The sequence below is a fragment of the Rattus rattus genome, chromosome 9, assembly GCF_011064425.1.
Source record: "Rattus rattus isolate New Zealand chromosome 9, Rrattus_CSIRO_v1, whole genome shotgun sequence".
Lineage (NCBI taxonomy): Eukaryota > Metazoa > Chordata > Mammalia > Rodentia > Muridae > Rattus > Rattus rattus.
The window spans coordinates 31,765,902-31,784,262 of NC_046162.1; the positions used below are offsets into that span (position 1 = coordinate 31,765,902).

Consider the following 18,361-nt stretch of genomic DNA (forward strand, 5'->3'; position numbering starts at 1 on the left):
AAAGATAGACAAAGACATATTTTTTTTATTAACTTGAGTATTTCTTATTTACATTTTGAATGTTATTCCCTTTCCCGGTTTCCGGGCCAACATCCCCCTAACCCCTACCGCTCTCCTTCTATATGGGTGTTCCCCTCCCCATCCTCCCCCCATTACCACTCTCCTCCCAACAATCACGTTCACTGGAGGTTCAGTCTTAGCAGGACCAAGGGCTTCCCCTTCCACTGGTGCTCTTACTAGGCTATTCATTGCTACCTATGAGGTTGGAGCCCAGGGTCAGTCCATGTATAGTCTAGACAAAGACATATTAATTGATTCCCCTCTCCCTTGAGTCTCATTCTACACTTTAACTTGCATTTGGTATGACAAATAAATACAACTGCATTTCTTTCTGGTGTTATGACTATAACTCTCTAAGCTGTAGTTTTATCCCATATCCTGGAAAGTGCTATCTCCTCCCCTCCTCTCCTGTCATTAAAGAAAGAAAATTGGGAACAAGAGATGAGAGGAAGGGACTGAGCAGAGAGGACAGAAGAGAAGTTGAGACTTTGTTGTAGGGTAAATAAATAAATACATTAACTAATTAAAAAAAAAGAGGAAAACCTCAGCAACAAGCCCTTGATAGAGGCAGAGGATATGCTAATATATAAATAGAAAAGGGGAAATGAAACAAGAGCTGGTAATAAGGATTTTATAAAAAGAAAGAATGTCTGTTTATGTGGGTGCATGCGTTGGGGCAGGAAAGAGTCTGGGACTCACCTTTTGTCAGGTTTCCTGCAGGAAAACAACACAAAAATGTAACACAGATACCCAATGGAGGTACTTCTACCAAAATAATTCAATTGTCCTTTTCCTGTGCTCTCACTTACTGGGTGAAAGAGGACAGGAAGTAGCTGCTCTTCACAGATCTGATCTCCTTCCCTAGTTGCACCAACCTTTTAGTTGGGCTGTGGGTGTTTATACCACCCTGGGGACTCTATTTCAGTGAGTCTCAGATAAACAGCATCTCCTCATGAGGAGAAAGAGGACAAAATAATAAATACTTGATGTGATAGGCCATTTCCACAATCTGATCACTATATATTGTGTATGTTAAATAATATACTCCATCCCATAAATATGTATAATTATTATGCATCAAAGCAAGGGAATAGAGAAGGAGAAAGTGGATTGAGTTAGTGAGATGGTGATGACAGATCAGAACCAGCATCTAAGAACTGAAGACGACTCACTGATGGCTGCCTGCCCCCTTCTTCTGTCTTTTACTTGCCTTGCAGAACTGCCTCCTATTGTCCACATAGGAGCTTAATACCAAGAATGAGTAAGAAAGTCTCATGAGAGTCCACAAATGCCCGCTCTGGAACAGAATCCCCAAGCTTACAATTAAAGCCACTCAAAGAGTGAACTTGGAGACAACAGCAGGGCCAGTGCCAGTGGGGACAGATAGAAAGCTACACAGAGTTTCTACCCTCTGGGCTAGCCAGAGCTCAGGAATATACAAATTTAAATTAGTTTCTTCATGTTTCATCACTTTTTCCTTGTGATCCTCAGGAACTATGCATGATAGGACCTCTACTGTGCCTGTTCCCTCAGACTGTCTCTGGCAACTGTGTTCCAAACTTGCACTTTCTTTTCCATCACAAAGGCAGCCTATGTCCACTAGCTGCCCATGATATGTAGAAATATGGTGAGATCTCATGCTTGTATATAATGTGAGCATTGGCTAGGTGTGATGGTCCACATTATAATCCCAGAACTTAGAAAGCTGAGGGAAGAGAGTAGAAAGTTCAAAGCTAACAAGAGCTACTATCTTAGTCACTATCTGTTTCTGTGAAGAGACCCTATGAACAAGGCAATTCATAAAAGAAAACATTTAGTTGAGGTCTGGCTTAAAGTGTCAGAGGCTCTGTCCATTATCATTATGACAGAGAGCATGGCTTTAGGCAGGCATGGGGCTGGAGAAGGAGCTGAGAGCTACATGGTTATCCAAAAGCAGAGGGACTGGGGGGACACCTGGTTCTGGGTATTTTATTTTTAGCTTGGGGAAATAGCTTTAATCCAAGAATTGTGTATTTTCTTCCCACATATCCTGCTTTGAATTAGGAAATGATATCGTAGTCCATTTCACTACAAGGGAAATATTACAAAATATTTACAGGAAAATATTAAAATGAACTCAAACACAAAAGTCAAGGTGAAATAAACCTTTTTTTCTCCATAATTTCTACTCTACTGCTATGGCACGTGAGTCAAAACAAGTAACTAAGACCTCCCTGACAGAACTCCCAAAATGGAGAGGGGAAGATGGGGAGGAGATGGTGGTGTCCAAGGGAACAGGGGTTAGAGGCAGTGCTTCACATCCTGGTCTACTATAAAGAAGCACCTTGTGTGGTGGGATTCCAGGAGGCAAACATAGGAGGCTCCTGGAACTGGACTTGGAAAATACCTGACAGTGGACATTGTTCTTCACACTACGTTTAACAAAAGCCTCTTGTTCACCAAACCAGTACTCTGAGCAGAAGCCTGCCTGGCAGATTTGGAGGTTGCTTTGGAGGACCAGATCTGGGGGCTGCTTTGGCAACAGGCACAGCAGAGTCATCCTCTGACCTTGTTTGGGGGAACAGCAGTAGCCTTTGTATTGTCATGGTGAACTCTCAGTGCAGTGGGCACAAACTGTGTGACCTTTGCCTTGGGATTGGTGATCTGGGGCTTGGCACTCATAGTCTCTGTCGCTCTCTTCTCTATGGTGATGGCTGCACTTGAATCATCTGCCTTCGATCATTGAATGAGGCTGAGTGGGGCACTCATCACTCCTGGATTAAGCAAGTGAGCTTGTGGGAAAGAGCCATGTGGGGTGAGTCTAAGAGGAGGCACCAAGGGTGTGTGCATCATTGCAGGATGATGATGAGGTATACCTGGAGGTACAGGAGGAGGTAGCCTTGTTGAGGTCCTCGAGGAGGGAGTACAGGGGGCAGACCTGGAGGTGGGCCTGGGTGAGGACCAGGAGATCAGCCTGGTGGTGGTCCTGGAGGTGAAAGTCGTGGTAAAGGCCCTTGGATTCTAGGCATTCCAGGTTGTGTCAGGAATGGAGGAGACCCTGGAGGTGGCCCAGGAAGAAGACCTGTAGGTGGTCCAGAAGGCCTTAACAGTGAGGCAGGTGGTGCTCCAAGAGGTGGTGGTCCTGGCTTGGGAGGTGCTTGTATCTGAGAAAGAGGAATGGACTGTGGAGGAACCTGCTGCTGTGTAGAGGCAGCAGATGAGCCATCAGAGTGGGGATCTTCTTCATGCTGCTTTTGTGATTGCTTCTCTGCTTCAGAATCACCTGAGTCATCGTCATTGTCATCCTCCTCTGAAAATTCCCCCACTTCCTGTTCTTCCTCAGGGATTTGCTTATCTGCCATTTGCAGCATTATGGCTTGAACAGTAGTCAGCCCCTTCATGGTCTTCCTTGATTTCCCAGGCATATCAGCAAATTGGACCCTCAAATGTGACTTCTCCTGAGCGTTGTCATGCTCACAGTCAATGAGGGTGCTTTAACTCATCCCAGTCATTCTCTGTGTTGAATCTGTCAGTGTCACTGTCCTCATGCTTATCCTAACACATGTCCTCAGGATAGCCATCCTATTCACTGGTGCTGGACATGTCATCATAACCCCACTGAGCAAGTTTTGGACTATGTAGCTTGTCTTCACCTTGCTTCTAAGAAGAAGATCTAGAGCAAAGACCTCTTCATGGACGTACATCAGCAGAACTTGAGGAGGAGGTAGGCCCAGTGGAAGGCCTGGCAGCTTTCTGCCAGGAGGCAAACGTGGAATATCATGTCCCAGGGGAGGAAGGATAGAAACTGCTTGTGTTGGAGGCTTATATCCTGAGTTTTCTTCAGGATGGGGGGTGGCTGGGCACCAGGAAGAGGAATGTCCTGGATCAAGATGTTGGAAGGATCACGTGGCATATGAGGCAAAGGGATGTTCTCTACTTCCATGAGCTGAGTGTTCTTGATGGCATCAAAGTACCGGCTCAGTTGAGCTCTCTTCTGTTCATATTCTATTTCTAGCTTCCTCAATTCTTTGTACATATCTGGATTTTCTTTTTTTTTCATAATGTTGTAGAATTCATGCAAAGGTTTCCTGCAGCTTTTTACGCTTTTCTTTCATTACTTTCTCATTCACCTGTGGCTGTTGCACTGGGTTAAACTCCATTTCCTCCAATTTCTCCATGTCTCAAAAATCTGTTTGGGGTCTTTCATCTTTAAAACCACAGCTTGGACCATCATATATTTTTTTATTCTTTTTCAAGTCTCCTTTTGAACTTCTTTTCAGGCTTGGTCTGTTTGTGGTTCATAAACTTCCCACTCTCGGTGGAGGATGTTGATCTTTGTCCCATGTTGACAATTTATATGATTTACTTCTTCATTAAATACAAAACAAAGCAGAACAGAACAGAACAAAACAAAACATAACTACTGCCAGGCTCCCAGAATGGTGAGAGCAACTATCAGGCAGTCCCCAAGTTCTTTCTGTGAAGGGGCCTTCACCTCTGCCTCTCGGTCAGCCACCAAGGCACCCACCATCTTGAAACCTGGTGTGGGTTTTTAAAACCTCAAAGCCTCAGTGACATATTTCTTCCAGCAACACCACCCCAGTCTTTCAAATCCCTCTCAAGTAGTAGCACTCACTGGTGATTAAGCAACCAAATATATGAGGCTATGAGGACAGTCTCCTTCAAACCACCACAGGTACACCGAAAGACTCTGGGGAACAAAGGAAAAGAAAAGAAGACAAAAAGGTGGATACTGAACACAAGCCTGGCCCTGAGGCATTTATAAAATACAGGAAAGAGAAGAACTGCTGATATACTTACAAAACTGTATGTAGTATCTGTTCTCTATGCTAGAAAGGCCACTTCCAGAATAGATATCACTATCTTCTTCAGTTTTCATTTCAGAGATAATTTCTACTGTTTCCTAGAGATATGATGGGTATCTTTGTAAGAGGTGGAAAAGCAAATACATTGGTGTCAAGAGCACTGAGCATAGGATGAGTAAGTTAAACACTTTGAGAGGATATGACGGTGGGATCTTGATCAGAATAAAGAACACAACACTGCATACACAATAATGAAGAGGAGGAGGAAAGGAACAAGTCACCATTCAGAGCAGCACAACAGGAGGGGCGAACATCTCATGTATGACAATCCACTTTCTGGTAACCCAAAAGATCCTGGAACTGTTCATCATCGTGTGGAACAGGGAACAGAACACCAACAGATCTGAATCTTTTTCTCTGTTGGGGCACTTTTAGAGGCTTTATACTCACAGGGAACTGATGGGCACTATGACTTCCATCTCATCAAAGGAGGAATTAAACCCACCTGAAAGTATTATGCAGATAAAAATGAGTACAAGTGGATTGTTTTGCTGCAGAAGGGCTTAGCCTTCCTTCTAACTGTGGCCATGTTGAGAAAGCCCGAGTCTCTGGTCTGTCTACTTTCAAAAAGACATTACTTCAACATGGAGTCATACTGACAGGGATTGAGTAACCAGACCCCGAATCGGTGATATGCTTCAAGGAACACTTACCCTTCTCAGCAGCATCACTAAATATACAAAATGCCAGCAGCACGAACATACCAAGCAGGCTAGGCCCAAGGATTCTTCTGTAGAAGCTGATGTGATGATGTATTGCAGGATATTTGATCCCATTGTGAACCCCAACATTGTGTTGCTTCCTGGAAAAAAAAACCCTGTTTCTAGTTGTGGTATGGCTCAGCCATAGCACACACCTTTAATCCAAAAACTTTCTGCTTATTGTACACAGGATTAAATAAAGAAAACCATAGGTCAAAAAGCAGAACAAGCAACCAGTTGACATTGAGTGATCATGGGAAAAAAACATCGAGAGTAAGAGGGAGTTAGTAGAACAGATAGAGAGACATACATGAAGTAGATGAGAGGGACATTCGCTTTAAAGCTTTTTGAAGGAAAGGAAGAAGGAGACATTGGCTATTGAGGAAGGTCAGCTGGGTACTTTTTCTACTTCTGAGCTATCAGGCTTTCACCCCAGCATCTGGCTCCCAAGTCTTTATTGGTACAATTGAATATTGAGATCTTTTTAAAAGTAACATTTGGCACTCTGGTATGTGGCATGACCACAAAGACAGAGAAATCATGTCAGCTTAAGACAAACTGAGAAGCCATAAGATTTGGTAAGTCACACTAGAAAATCTTCAAGGAGAGTTAAGGATGGGAAATACCATAATACAAGGCATTAGGACCCTTAAATGGTTTGAAAATAAAAGCAGATGATGAAAGGCTAAATGATTTAACTGTAATCCTGATTATGATTATTACCATTTTGATATTTCATATTCTATCCTTAATAGCCATAGTGGATTTCTGTACCTTCTCAAAGAAAAAAGCTTCAGAGATACAGGGGAAAAAAAGAAGAAAATATGAAAAATGAATTGATAAAGTAAAAGCCTTACAGGAAAATTAAGGAGATTTGTAAATAAAAATGAGAAAAATACTCATATACAGAAGGAACATAGACAAGAATCTACCTTACCACCCATGATGAAACTGAAGGAGGGTGGCCCACAGTTGTTAGAAAATCAACCTTAGTTTATCCAGTTATTATAAAAGCCCTACCAGGAGATAATAGGCTCAAGGTTATGAAGAAGTTAAATGGAGTCCTACAGGCATGTTAGATTTGAGGAAATTCAAGGAAGCAATCATTTCATATGGTGAGCATTCACACTATGTGAATCAGATACTAAATTCAAAGGTAACTCAGAAGATTTGGAAGCTTCTATTGGAAGCTGGTCCTCTGCTATAATGATGAACATGGTGGAAAGGGGAATGTAGTTCCACAGAACAGTGAAATAATGCTAGAGGTATTAATATTTCCAAAGGTCAATATGCTGCGTTACAAAGGCAGCTTGACTTTGATGATCACACCTAGGCACTACGTGGTTTTTGCAGTTTTAAATACTTGGAACAAGGTTGAAGATTCAGGAAAGAGGTCTGAGTCATTTACTAAAATTATACAAGGCCTCAGAACAGCATTCACTCATTTTTTTTTGCAAAGACTGATTTCAGCTTCTTAAGGAAATAAAACCTTTGCATTTTGTCACAGTCTGATTCAATATGCTCACAATATGTTTTAAGTTGTCTTCATGCCATTATCTGTCTTAGTTTTACACTATGGCCCTTCTCTATATATCATTTCCATAAAGACCAGAGACTAACAATTAACCCACACCATCAACCCACACCATTTCTTTCTTTTATGTAACCCCTTATCTAAGGCAAAAATGAATCTATCCAATTTATATCTCTTTTAAGAGCATAGAACATTTTACTTACTAACTTATCCTAAGAAAAGCTTGTCCTGAGAATGAACTCTTTATCATTAACCTGTAAGCCCTATCTCTTTAGACCCTATCTTCTCTTAGTAGGTTTTGAACTTCCCCTCACTACAATGTATTTGTATACTTAGGTCCTCAGAAGAAGTAGCCAGCATTTCTGGGCTCTTTTCTTCTTCATCATATATTTTTATCACTGTTTGAGACCATTTAATAAGGGATTTTTAAAAAATGTCTTGATCAGTCATATCTTTTACCTTTTAAGTAAGCAGAAATCATAGGCACATCTCTCAAGGATTAAAGTAATCAGTCCGCATATCATTCCCACTGGTCCTTGCCAAGTGAAAGAGAAACTCCAAGGACCTTGTCTCTAGGAGATCATTCTCAGAACATGCACCTTTCCCAGGAGATATAATTAGGCTTCCACATATCAAGGACAGAACAGTTTCAGTGGATAAAACAAAAATTCAGGAAAGACCCCCCCCAAAACAAAACAAAACAACAACAAAATCCCAAGTATTTTGGCAAACTTCTATAAATCATCTGAGACCAAAGGTGAAGATACAAATGAATGGCATTAAAATTGAAGATTTGGTAGTCACAGGAGCAGATGGAACGTAATTTCACCAAAATATTGGCATCCATATTGACCTCTTTAGGAGATAAATACCAGTTTCTAGGGGTTGGAACTTTATCTCAGGTAAAACAAAGTACAAAATGGGTCTAGTGTATTGGACTAGAAGGCCAAAGAGGAAAATTAAAGCCAAATGTTTTAATTTATATAGCCAGGAGCATATGGGGATGTGATTTGTTGTAGCAATGGAAAACAAAGATTAACACCCCTCCAATCTCAGAAAGAAACCATTAAATAAAGAATGCTTCACAGAAAAATATTAAAAGGTCTTATCAAGATTAGTCACTGTCCAGGTTGTCTATAAACAGAACATGACAGGTCTTGGTCTTTTAAAGTTACCAATCACCCTACCTTTCAAATGGTTAATTGACAAACCCACATAGGTGAAACAATGGTCTACGACAAAAGAAAAATGACAGATACTAGACCAGCTGGTACAGGAACAACTAAATGCTCAACACATTGTCGAGTTTACCAGCCCATGGTAATCCCCTGTGTTTGTTATAAAAAAGAAATCAGGAAAATAGAGGTTGCTAACAGACTTAAGATCCATAAATAAGATGATTCAGTCAATGGGCTCTTTACATCCTGGCATCTCATTGCCTTCTTTATTATCTATGTCATGGTCTATGATAGTAATTGATTTTAAATATTGCTTTTTACAGTCCCTTTGCATAAGCACGAAAGGGAAATGCTCGCTTTCTTAGTACTTACTTATAATAATGGTTGTCCAATAAAGAGATATATTTGGAAAGTCTTACCACAAGAAATGTTAAACAAACCCTGTGTTAATATTTTGTACAACAGGCATTTGAAATAATTCACAACTATTTCCTCAATCTAAAATTTATCATTATATGGCTGATTCAGATGCAAATTACTTAGGAAAAATGTTTGATGAAGTAAAGAGAATTTTGCCTTGCTGGGGATCACAAATTGCTCCCGAAAACAGACAAACAACAAACAAACAAAAAACCAAAGAGCTATTATCTAGCATATAAGATATCTCTTGTTTATAGGTTTTGTTTGTGAAACTCAGCCACAGAAATTATAAATCAGGAGAGATCAATTACAAACTATTAATGATTTTCAAAAATTGCAGGGAAATATTAACTGACTGTGGCCCACAATTGTGGTAATTGCTCAAGAGCTAAGTTATTTACTTCAAACCTTTCAAGGTTATTGGGCTTAAATAGTCCAAAAAAAATTAAGGTGGAGAAATAATTGGCTCTGGCACAAAAGAAATTACACACATGTGGAATGTTTGGATGCAAAGATGGATTATATTTTGATTATTTTGCCCTCTACTCATTCTCCCACAGGAATTATTATGCAGAGAAACATAAAATCTTAGAATGGAATTTTTTTTAGCACAGAGACAGAGTAAAAAGCTAAAGACCTATATAGAAAAGTTTTCTGGATTGATTCTCAGAGGAAAAATGAGACTTTGTCAATTATCACAAATAGACCCAGCAGAAACTGTGGTACCTTTTACTAATGCTGAAATTGCTTCATTATGGGCAGAAAACATTGGGAAAGAGCTTGCAGTAATTTTTGGGGAGAGATCAATAACAAATATCTCCCAAACAAGAGACTTCAGTTCATAAAAACAATTAATTGGATTCTCCATCATATAGGCAAAAGGGAAAACAATTTGTTTAGCACATACATTCTATACCCATGTAAATGAATAAGGAAAGGCAGGTTATAAGTCAGGAAAAAGAAGTAAAGTATCTCAGAGCTGTTATGATTCAGTTAAAAAAATCAGAGCTATATGCTGTTAATATGGTATTATATGATTTCCCTCAATTTCTCAAAATATTTACTAATTCTCAGTATGCCGGAAGTTGTTTTACATATTGAAATCACTGATCTTGTTCCAAATGATCCATAAGTAAATTTGTTATTTATTCAAATACAGAAAGTAATCAGAAATAGAAATCACCCATTGTATATTACACATATCAGTGCCATATGGGTCAACAAGACCCTCTAGCACAGTGTAATAATGAAATCGATCAGTCAATAATAGGAAATATGCTAGAAGCCTCAGAATTTCATAGAAAACACAGTTAACATCAAAGGTTTGAAGGAAGGTTTTTCTAACACTTGCCAAAGAGACAAGGAAATTGTAAGGCTATGTCCCACTTATTCTTTGTATAATAAAACTCCATAACCTGCAGGAAGTAACCAAAAGGCAACCAAGGAAATGAAAGTTGGCAAATGAATGTGTTTCATCTTGCAGAGTTTGGAAAATTAAAGTATATGCACCATTTCACAGATACATATTCAATATTAAAATGGGCATCTGCCTATGTCCTGAAAAATCTGATTCTGTAATTACACCTTTATTAGAAGTTAAGGCTATTATTGGGATGCCTGTACAAATAAAAACTGACAATGCTCTAGCATGTGCCTCTAGTAAAATAAAACTTTTTTGCATATTACAAAATAAACATAGGCATACCACTCAATCCTAGTACAAGCAATTACAGAAAGATCTAATCACACCTTAAAAGAAATGCTTGATAAACAGAAAGGGGTAACAGAGAGGGGTAAGAGAAAGATCTTAGAGATAGACTACACAGTGCTTTATTAACTCTACATTTTTAAAAGGCTAATGAGAAAGGAACGACAGCTTCAGAGAGACTTTGGATAGTAAGAAAAGCATGCTGAATTAAATCAGCCTGTATATTTTAAAGATGTATTGACCTCAGAATGGAAACCAGGATATATGCTATGTTGGGGAAGAGATTTTGTCCTTGTGTCCACAGGAGAAGAAAAGCTGTGGGTACCCTTAAGATGAATGAAGATTAGATTCACATAAGAGAGACCTCCTGAGTAAGGAGAGATGACCGTCAGACAGCTTTGTCAGTCAGTCTAAACTACAACTATAAAGAACAACAAAAGCCGTCAATCATAATTCACCACAGGCACTCACCTTACTGGCACGAAATGAAAAAAATGGGTTTTCCTAAATCACATGTCTCAATTTCATGTTGGAATGTTAGAGTTTTCTTCTTAATAAAAAGGATATTCTTGTTGTTTCAGTGTTAAAGACATAGTTAAGAGACTTAAAATATTTTAAATAAATTCAACGTGTTCATATAGTTCAGACTTGTTTTCTAAATTTTTAGGAGGTGGAGTGATTTGGAGGTAAGATGAGATATTTGAGTTGGGTGGTGGTTTCCCATGCTTTAATCTCAGCAAAGATACTCAGATCTCTATAACTTAGTTATTTTTAATTCTAGAATTATAGTGACTAATGTGCTGGTGCATGCCTTTAATCCCACCACCTTTAGATACAGCTCCCAATTGGTATGTTTGTATACCAGAGAAATCACATACCACATTCAAAGATTATTACAAAAACCATCTACATGGTTTTTAGAAAGGTATCTCATTTCCACTGGGGACCAAAAGAGCAGCTTTTGCAACTGCTGATAAGCTCATCTCCATGCCTACAACCCTAGCCAATATTGAGCCAAATGATGCCCTAATTATGGATATCATATTTATTGCTGTATTGGCAATGGGGGAGCAAAAGGATTCCATCAATGTTTGTCTTCGGCATTTATTGCAAATGCTTTCTATATGCAGAGAATAAATATTTCTGTCTTTGAGAAACAAATCTGGACATTTTAGGAAAAATGGAGAGCCTTATACTCAGTCATTGCCAACCTCCCTATAGTCATAAGCAAGATTCTTACAGTAATGGATTGTATCCATTTGAAGGTAGAGTCCTTTGCATGCTTGGTCACAGAAGGAAACATATTGTGGAATCCTGTGCCCCCAGCATAGCTGTAGTCATTTTATTTCATGCCTGGCTGAAGTGGAAATTTCTGGTTTCTTTAAAAACTCAGTTGTGCCATGAGACGTTTTTATAGAAGTTGTTTTCTGAGAGGGCATGTGATGTTTTGAGGAAAACAGATACTTGAGAGGGTACATGAAGTTTAGAAAGAATATTAATAGAACTTCATAGACAGCAAGAGGATGCTGTTGCATTGCAATGCTTTTCTGGTCTTCACTGGTCTTCACTTCATAGAGAGAAGTGTGGTAAGGAACTTCTTGAGGTATTCTGGCTGATTCTGGCCACTTCTGCTGACTCATGATGATTCACAGGAGCCCTCCTGTTTCTGTTGGATTGTGCTGCTGCTACTGATGCTACTGGTTCTTGTTTGGTGTTTGCTACTGGACTGGACTGCTGCTGTCCTGACAAAGAAGAGTGGAATCATCTCAAGGAACTACTTCTAAAAGGTCCACAACCCCCTTTCCCTATTAACCTTCCTACCCTTTGTTGGTAGGTAATAACCCTAAATAAAAGAGGTTTTGACAAATCAAAGCCTATACCTGCCAGTCATTTCATATTTTTACTGACACAGAAAAATAGCTTGACTCAGAGTGGAGTCAGCCTGAGGTTTTTAATCTTAAGAAATTCTACTACCATAATCTCCACTTAGGACCAATCAGAAGAAAGGTCCGTAAGAACCATTCTGTCTAGGTGGGCAAAATAGCTTGAGTCAGAGCCAACCACTGGATTGTGTGTCCTGCACCTATACATGATATCATTTTGGATTTTTCCAAATGATAACATTCAAGGCTATGGTCAGCTCAATGTCTGGGCTATGGCCCTGGTCGATCAGTCTTGAGGTATGCATTCAATAAACCAGCCCTGTTTAAGTGAGATCAATGTCTGAGTCACTTGTGTGGTGATTCCTAGACCTCAATAGTATTACAGTGGAGTGGGTACCTATCTGAATCCCTCCTTGACAGGGGTTGGTAGCAAAGGGGTCTGTGCTGCTTTACACCGAGGAAATGGCTCAGTTGCCTATAATCCCTGTGCCTAAACCACTCTCCCCTTCCCAAAATAGGCACTTATTGAACTGTGGGGACCATGGGAATGGTCACAATATTTCACTGATTTTTTTACTGATGGCTCATCAATCACGGATAGAACCAAAACTAGTGGAACGCGATAACCTATATACCAGAGGGTGGAATGGCCAATACTGAGGAAAGAACCACAAAATCAACACAACACTATTGGCTGTAAGACAGACAACTATGAAAGTAAAAGGAAAATCTCTACCTTCTTCAATTCATGGTATGTGTACAATGGTATATCTATATGGTCATCAAAATGGAAAACCACTAACTGGCAGATAAATGGTAAAGGTCAGTAGAGGCATGAACAGAAATGTCAAGATCTAGCAGAACTTAGCAAGGACATCATATTTTGTCATGTATACAGGCAAGAATGTCTGAAAATAACGAAATAGTAGACAAATTGGCATTATGCTAAATAAGACTAGAATATTAAAACTTTCCAGGGAACAAATTCAGAATCAATGAGCAAGAATGATAAATTACACATTCAAAAGTTTACCCCTAACACTATAAAATAAGGGGAATGAAGAAGCAAACCAAACCAGGACAACCCTATGAGAATAACTATTATAAAGGATCCATAGCCAGCTGATATATAGTTATTAATAAACTCATAGTTTAGTTTCAAGTTTTCAAAAGAGTTTAAAATTTTTCAATAGAAAAACAATCCTTTTGCTGTTTCCCCAAACCATTTTGCCCTAGGAAAGATATAACCTGCCAAAAAAAGGTATCCCCACCCTTACTCCCCTGCCCTGACTTAGGGTTGGGGGAGGTTTTTATCTTTCCAGGACAATAAAAGGGTCCAAGTGAGTACCCCAGAGACCACTGGACAAGTGAAACATCTGAAGGAAGAGGTCAGATCATTGAGAGACTATGTCCCAAATAAAAGTGAATTGGCCAAGTGGTATTGCCCACCCCCAGCTCATCTCTGCTGCCCTCTAAAGATATAAGTGGCAAGCGGTCTTTATGTGGTTCCAATTCAATTATAAATTAAAGCTGGCTTTGGGGTTGGAGTGTGGTTCTCTCCTTCTCTAAACTAATGCATGCTTGTTTAAAAAAAATCCAAAATCAATCTCTCATATCAGAAGAGTCACCTGGTATGGGACAGAGGAAACCAAAAAAACAAGAGACTATTGTATGGCCAGGAATATCATAATCTTTTTGCTTTCATTCGACTCTTTAAAACTTTTATTAAGGTATAAATATTATTTTAAAATATATAATATTATTATGCATACATAAGCTTTCTGTTGTGATACTAGCAGTCATACAGAGTACTAATTCTAGAAATAGGCATCATCTAGCTTCCTGTGCATGTTTTCAGGGTTGAGTCTAAAACAGATGACTAGGAACAAAGTTTGTGTACCTTGGATGCATTTAATAGATTGTAGTCCTCAAATCTTTCTGATATTTAAGTTTTCTACCATTGCTAACAGTAACCTTTGAGGTCTCCAAGAAGATAATGGGGCCCTAAAACAACCAAATCCACCTGGATTGTGATAACACTAACTAGTTACTGAAACTGCCCCTTGCCTCTTCAGCCACCAGAACAGGCAGCAGAACAGAACAGTGGACTGCTGTTGGGTTGACTGCTGTGCTCTACCTAGCCAGGATTGCCACTAAGTTGACAAACACCACCCAAAATTCAGCTTTGGACTACAAACTGCCCAGGACATTCAAGTTTCTGAATTCATATGTGACTGACACAAACATTTTACAGAACTTTGAATTCAAATACTTAATCCACAAAGACTACCAAAGACAATCAAGCTGGACAATATGGAAAGCTTGCCAGAAATAGCTTCATTATCGCAAATAGTCTTATTGTGCTCGAGTTAAATTCTTCCCTTTTTATTTAGACAGAAAGGAAGAAGTGCTGCAAGATATTTGACCACACTGTGAACCGAAAGATTGTGTTGTTTACCGGAAAAACCTGTTTCTAGTTGTGGGTGGGCTCTACCCTAGCATGCACCTTTAATTCAAGAGGTTTCTGCTTGTTTTAAACAGGATTAAATAAAGTCAACCACAGGTCAAGAGGCAGAGCGAGCAACCAGTTGACAGGGAGTGAACATAGGGGAAAAAAACAGAGAGTGAGAGGAAGTCAGGAGGATGGACAGAGAGATGCACAGGAAGTAGAAGGAAGGGACATTCATTTTGAAGGGTTTTTGAAATGGCCCACGGAGAAGGATAGCTTGCTTTTCCTTTGGGGACATCGGCTGAGGAAGAATGTCAGCTGGGTGCTTTCTCTGCTTTTCTGAGCTAGCAGATTTTTACCCCAGTATCTGGCTCCTGAGTCTTTATTAGTAAAATCAAGTGATTAATGTTTTGTTAAAAACAATAATGATGTGACGATTTGTCCCTCCAGTTGAACCATCATGGCAGCTGGGGTCACTGAGGACTCTTGCTTGGTTGGTGTGCTACCTGGAGAATCCTTCTATCCTGGAGAACAGGACCTGGAAGAGCAGTGAGTGTTTTAATAATGGGCTGAGTGAATACAGTAGCCGAGACTGCCTAATGGTACCAGTTTATTTATTTTAATAAATAAATATTTTTTCATAAAATATATTCTGATCACAATTTCCCCTCCCCCAACTCCTCCCAGGTCCTCTCTTCCTCTTCACCAACCCAAAATCCACACCATTTCTTTCTCTCTACCATTAGATAACAAACAGGCAACTAAAATAAACAAACAAATACACTGGAACAGGACAAAACAAACAAAGAAACAGGAAAGAGCCAAAGAAAAAGCACAAGAAACACATACAGAGGTAGAGCTATACACACTCATGTACATGGAATCCCATAAAATTCAACACACACACACACACACACACACACACACACACACACACACACACACACACACACGGGGGGGAATGTGTCAGCCAACCCTAATCTGATGGCCCAGAAATAAACTGCTCTATCCAAGTTAATTAGTGACACTTCCTCCAGAGTGCTCACTCAGATCTGTGTAATAATTTACACGTAACTCCCCTGGGATGGCTAAAGAAAGTTAATATGGTACCAGGTATTTCTTAGGGGCCACTGACCTTTGCCCTGGAGTGCCCTGAGATCTTAGTGGCCTACAGGTGAGCTAAGAATAAGATAATGGTGTTCCTGCTCTCTGCTTTTGTAAACTCCCCTGTCATTGTGGGACTGGGATGAAGCGGTCTTTTTATTACTACAGAACAGGAAATAAAAGCAACTGAGGGTTGTTAAGCAATTTTCCTGCCCAGGTGTGAAATCCATAGATAATTATGACATGCACCTTTGGCATCCACCTGTATAAACACTTCCTTTAGCTCCCTTTGGCACAGCATCCTGTTTGGCTCTAAGGCTGCCATCCTTCTGCCGACAGTGAGGATAAACTCACTCTATATTGAGTCTACGTTTTTTATCTTTCCCAGTGGATTCTCTCTCTCTCTCTCTCTCTCTCTCTCTCTCTCTCTCTCTCTCTCTCTCTCTCTCTCTCACACACACACACACACACACACACACACACACACACACACACCCCACACACACACGAGAGAGACAGAGAGAGAGAGAGAGAGACAGAGAGAGAGAGAGAGAGAGAGAGAGAGAGAGAGAGAGAGAGAGAGAGAGAGAGAACAATCCTCCCCAAATAACATTGAGTTCATCTTGTGTTGGCCATGGGGCCTGCCCTTAGCGTGGTTTGTGTACCCAGTGAAGACTCAGTTGGAGAAAACTGATTTTTCATTGGTAGGTGGTTGTTGATTGGAGATAGCTTCTGGGTTAGGGATGGGAGATTGCTATGGTCTCTGTAAGTTCATATGTACATCAGCCCTATTGTGCCTAGAAGGCCTTATTTCCTTGGGGTCTTCCATCCTCATCCTGGCTCTGACAATCTTTCCACCTTTTCTGCAAAGTCTCCTGAAGGACATGAAACCTATGAAAACGTCCGGGAGTGTTTGGGTGACACTCACCTCCGTGCCACTGTCTTGTGGATGTGAGTGCTGTTCCTTCTCCCCTGTCTAAGGTTAGAAATTCCTTGAGAGTAGGACTCACTTGTGCTTGAATTAGAATTCAAGGGACCTCTTCTCTGCATTTCATTCAGGGTTGGTAGAAGCAGGCTAACTACATGAGGGCAATTAAAGGACAGGTGTGGTTTGTGGTTACTGGGTGCAATTGAGTGGAGACACATAGGTAGAAAGACGGGTTGAGGGCATTGGGGGGTTATGGGGTAGAGGAGTGGAGTTCAAGAAAAGTGTTGAAATGGGGAAGTCAGTAGAACACCAGGGAAGTTCCTTCACATTCCTGTTAAGGCCCTATGGTCTTTCCTGACAGGTTTCCTCATTCAGTCCCCTCTGGCCCTGTTTGAGTCACTTTGGGTTTCTTTAATTGCAAGCCTGGGAGTTCCAATTGCAGGGCTGGAGTTGGTGGGCTCTCTTGGGAGACGCTGGCTTCACATTCCTTGCTTAGTGTCTGTGTTAAGTACCTGTGTGGGCAGTGGGGGATAATTCTGGGACTCAAGTGAAAGACGGGTTGTGCATGCCTGAGTGGTTGAGCTCCAATGTCCACAGGCTGAATCTGGCACTCCTGTCCACTATTTCCTTAACTAAGTCTCCCTTCCATTATTTTTTTTCTTTCTGTTTTTGTTTGGAAGGGGTGCTTGTCTATCTGAGCCATACCGTCTGAATTAGAGTGGTCCAGAAGCTAATGAGTCCACACAGCCTGACCGAGGGTTGATGCAGAGAGAACTGAGGAAGGAGATCAGAGCTAGGGCATAGATATCCTCTGTCCCCTCTCCACCAGTAAATGCAACAGACGACTGATGAAATAAATCTGAAACGAGAAGGTTCTCCAAAGGGCATTTCTGCCAATGTTTTCCCTCCTACAGGAGACCCATCAAAAGGTGAGTGAGGGTCATTCTCTTAAGAGAATTCTTCTCATCCTGGTAGCTCTTATTACTGGCCTGTTGCTTTATTTCATTACAATATATTTATCAGTATATCTTCTGCCTTAGGTTGTCTGGTAATATTCGAATGGTTGTTTTTATTTTCTTCTCTTTATAGGAAGAGTTTTTTTTAGTGTAATATCTCTCCTCTTGTTCCCCAAATAACAATGAAAAGACAAGTGGCTTCTTTTATCTTACTACTTCTGGGAAGAAAAAAGGAAACCATTACATAAGAAACTAACTTTTTTTAAAGGTTGGTCTTAGGAGGAAAAAAATCCATGTGAAATTCTAGAGGAAAAATCCTGAGTTGTTTTGTATATCAGATAGTCCCTCAACATGTGTTTACCGACATCATAACACATATGCTAACACTGTCATAGGAGTCTGGGAAGTCTCCTAATGTCTCCAGTTATAGCTGGAAACATAGGTTGTACTTAGGGAAGCAGACGCCATCCTACAAATAGAATGCAGCATGTGCTGTGATTTTTGCCTGCTGTAAAAACTCAGAGCAGGAAAGGGATGAGGGATGGTAGAAGAATTTCATGTCTCTGTATTCAGGG

At 40.3% G+C, this 18,361-nt stretch overlaps 1 pseudogene; it reads right to left on the minus strand.

Moving 5' to 3' along the window:
• Positions 1 to 2,495: 2,495 nt before the first annotated feature.
• Positions 2,496 to 4,383, minus strand: LOC116910258 (annotated as a pseudogene).
• Positions 4,384 to 18,361: the final 13,978 nt, after the last annotated feature.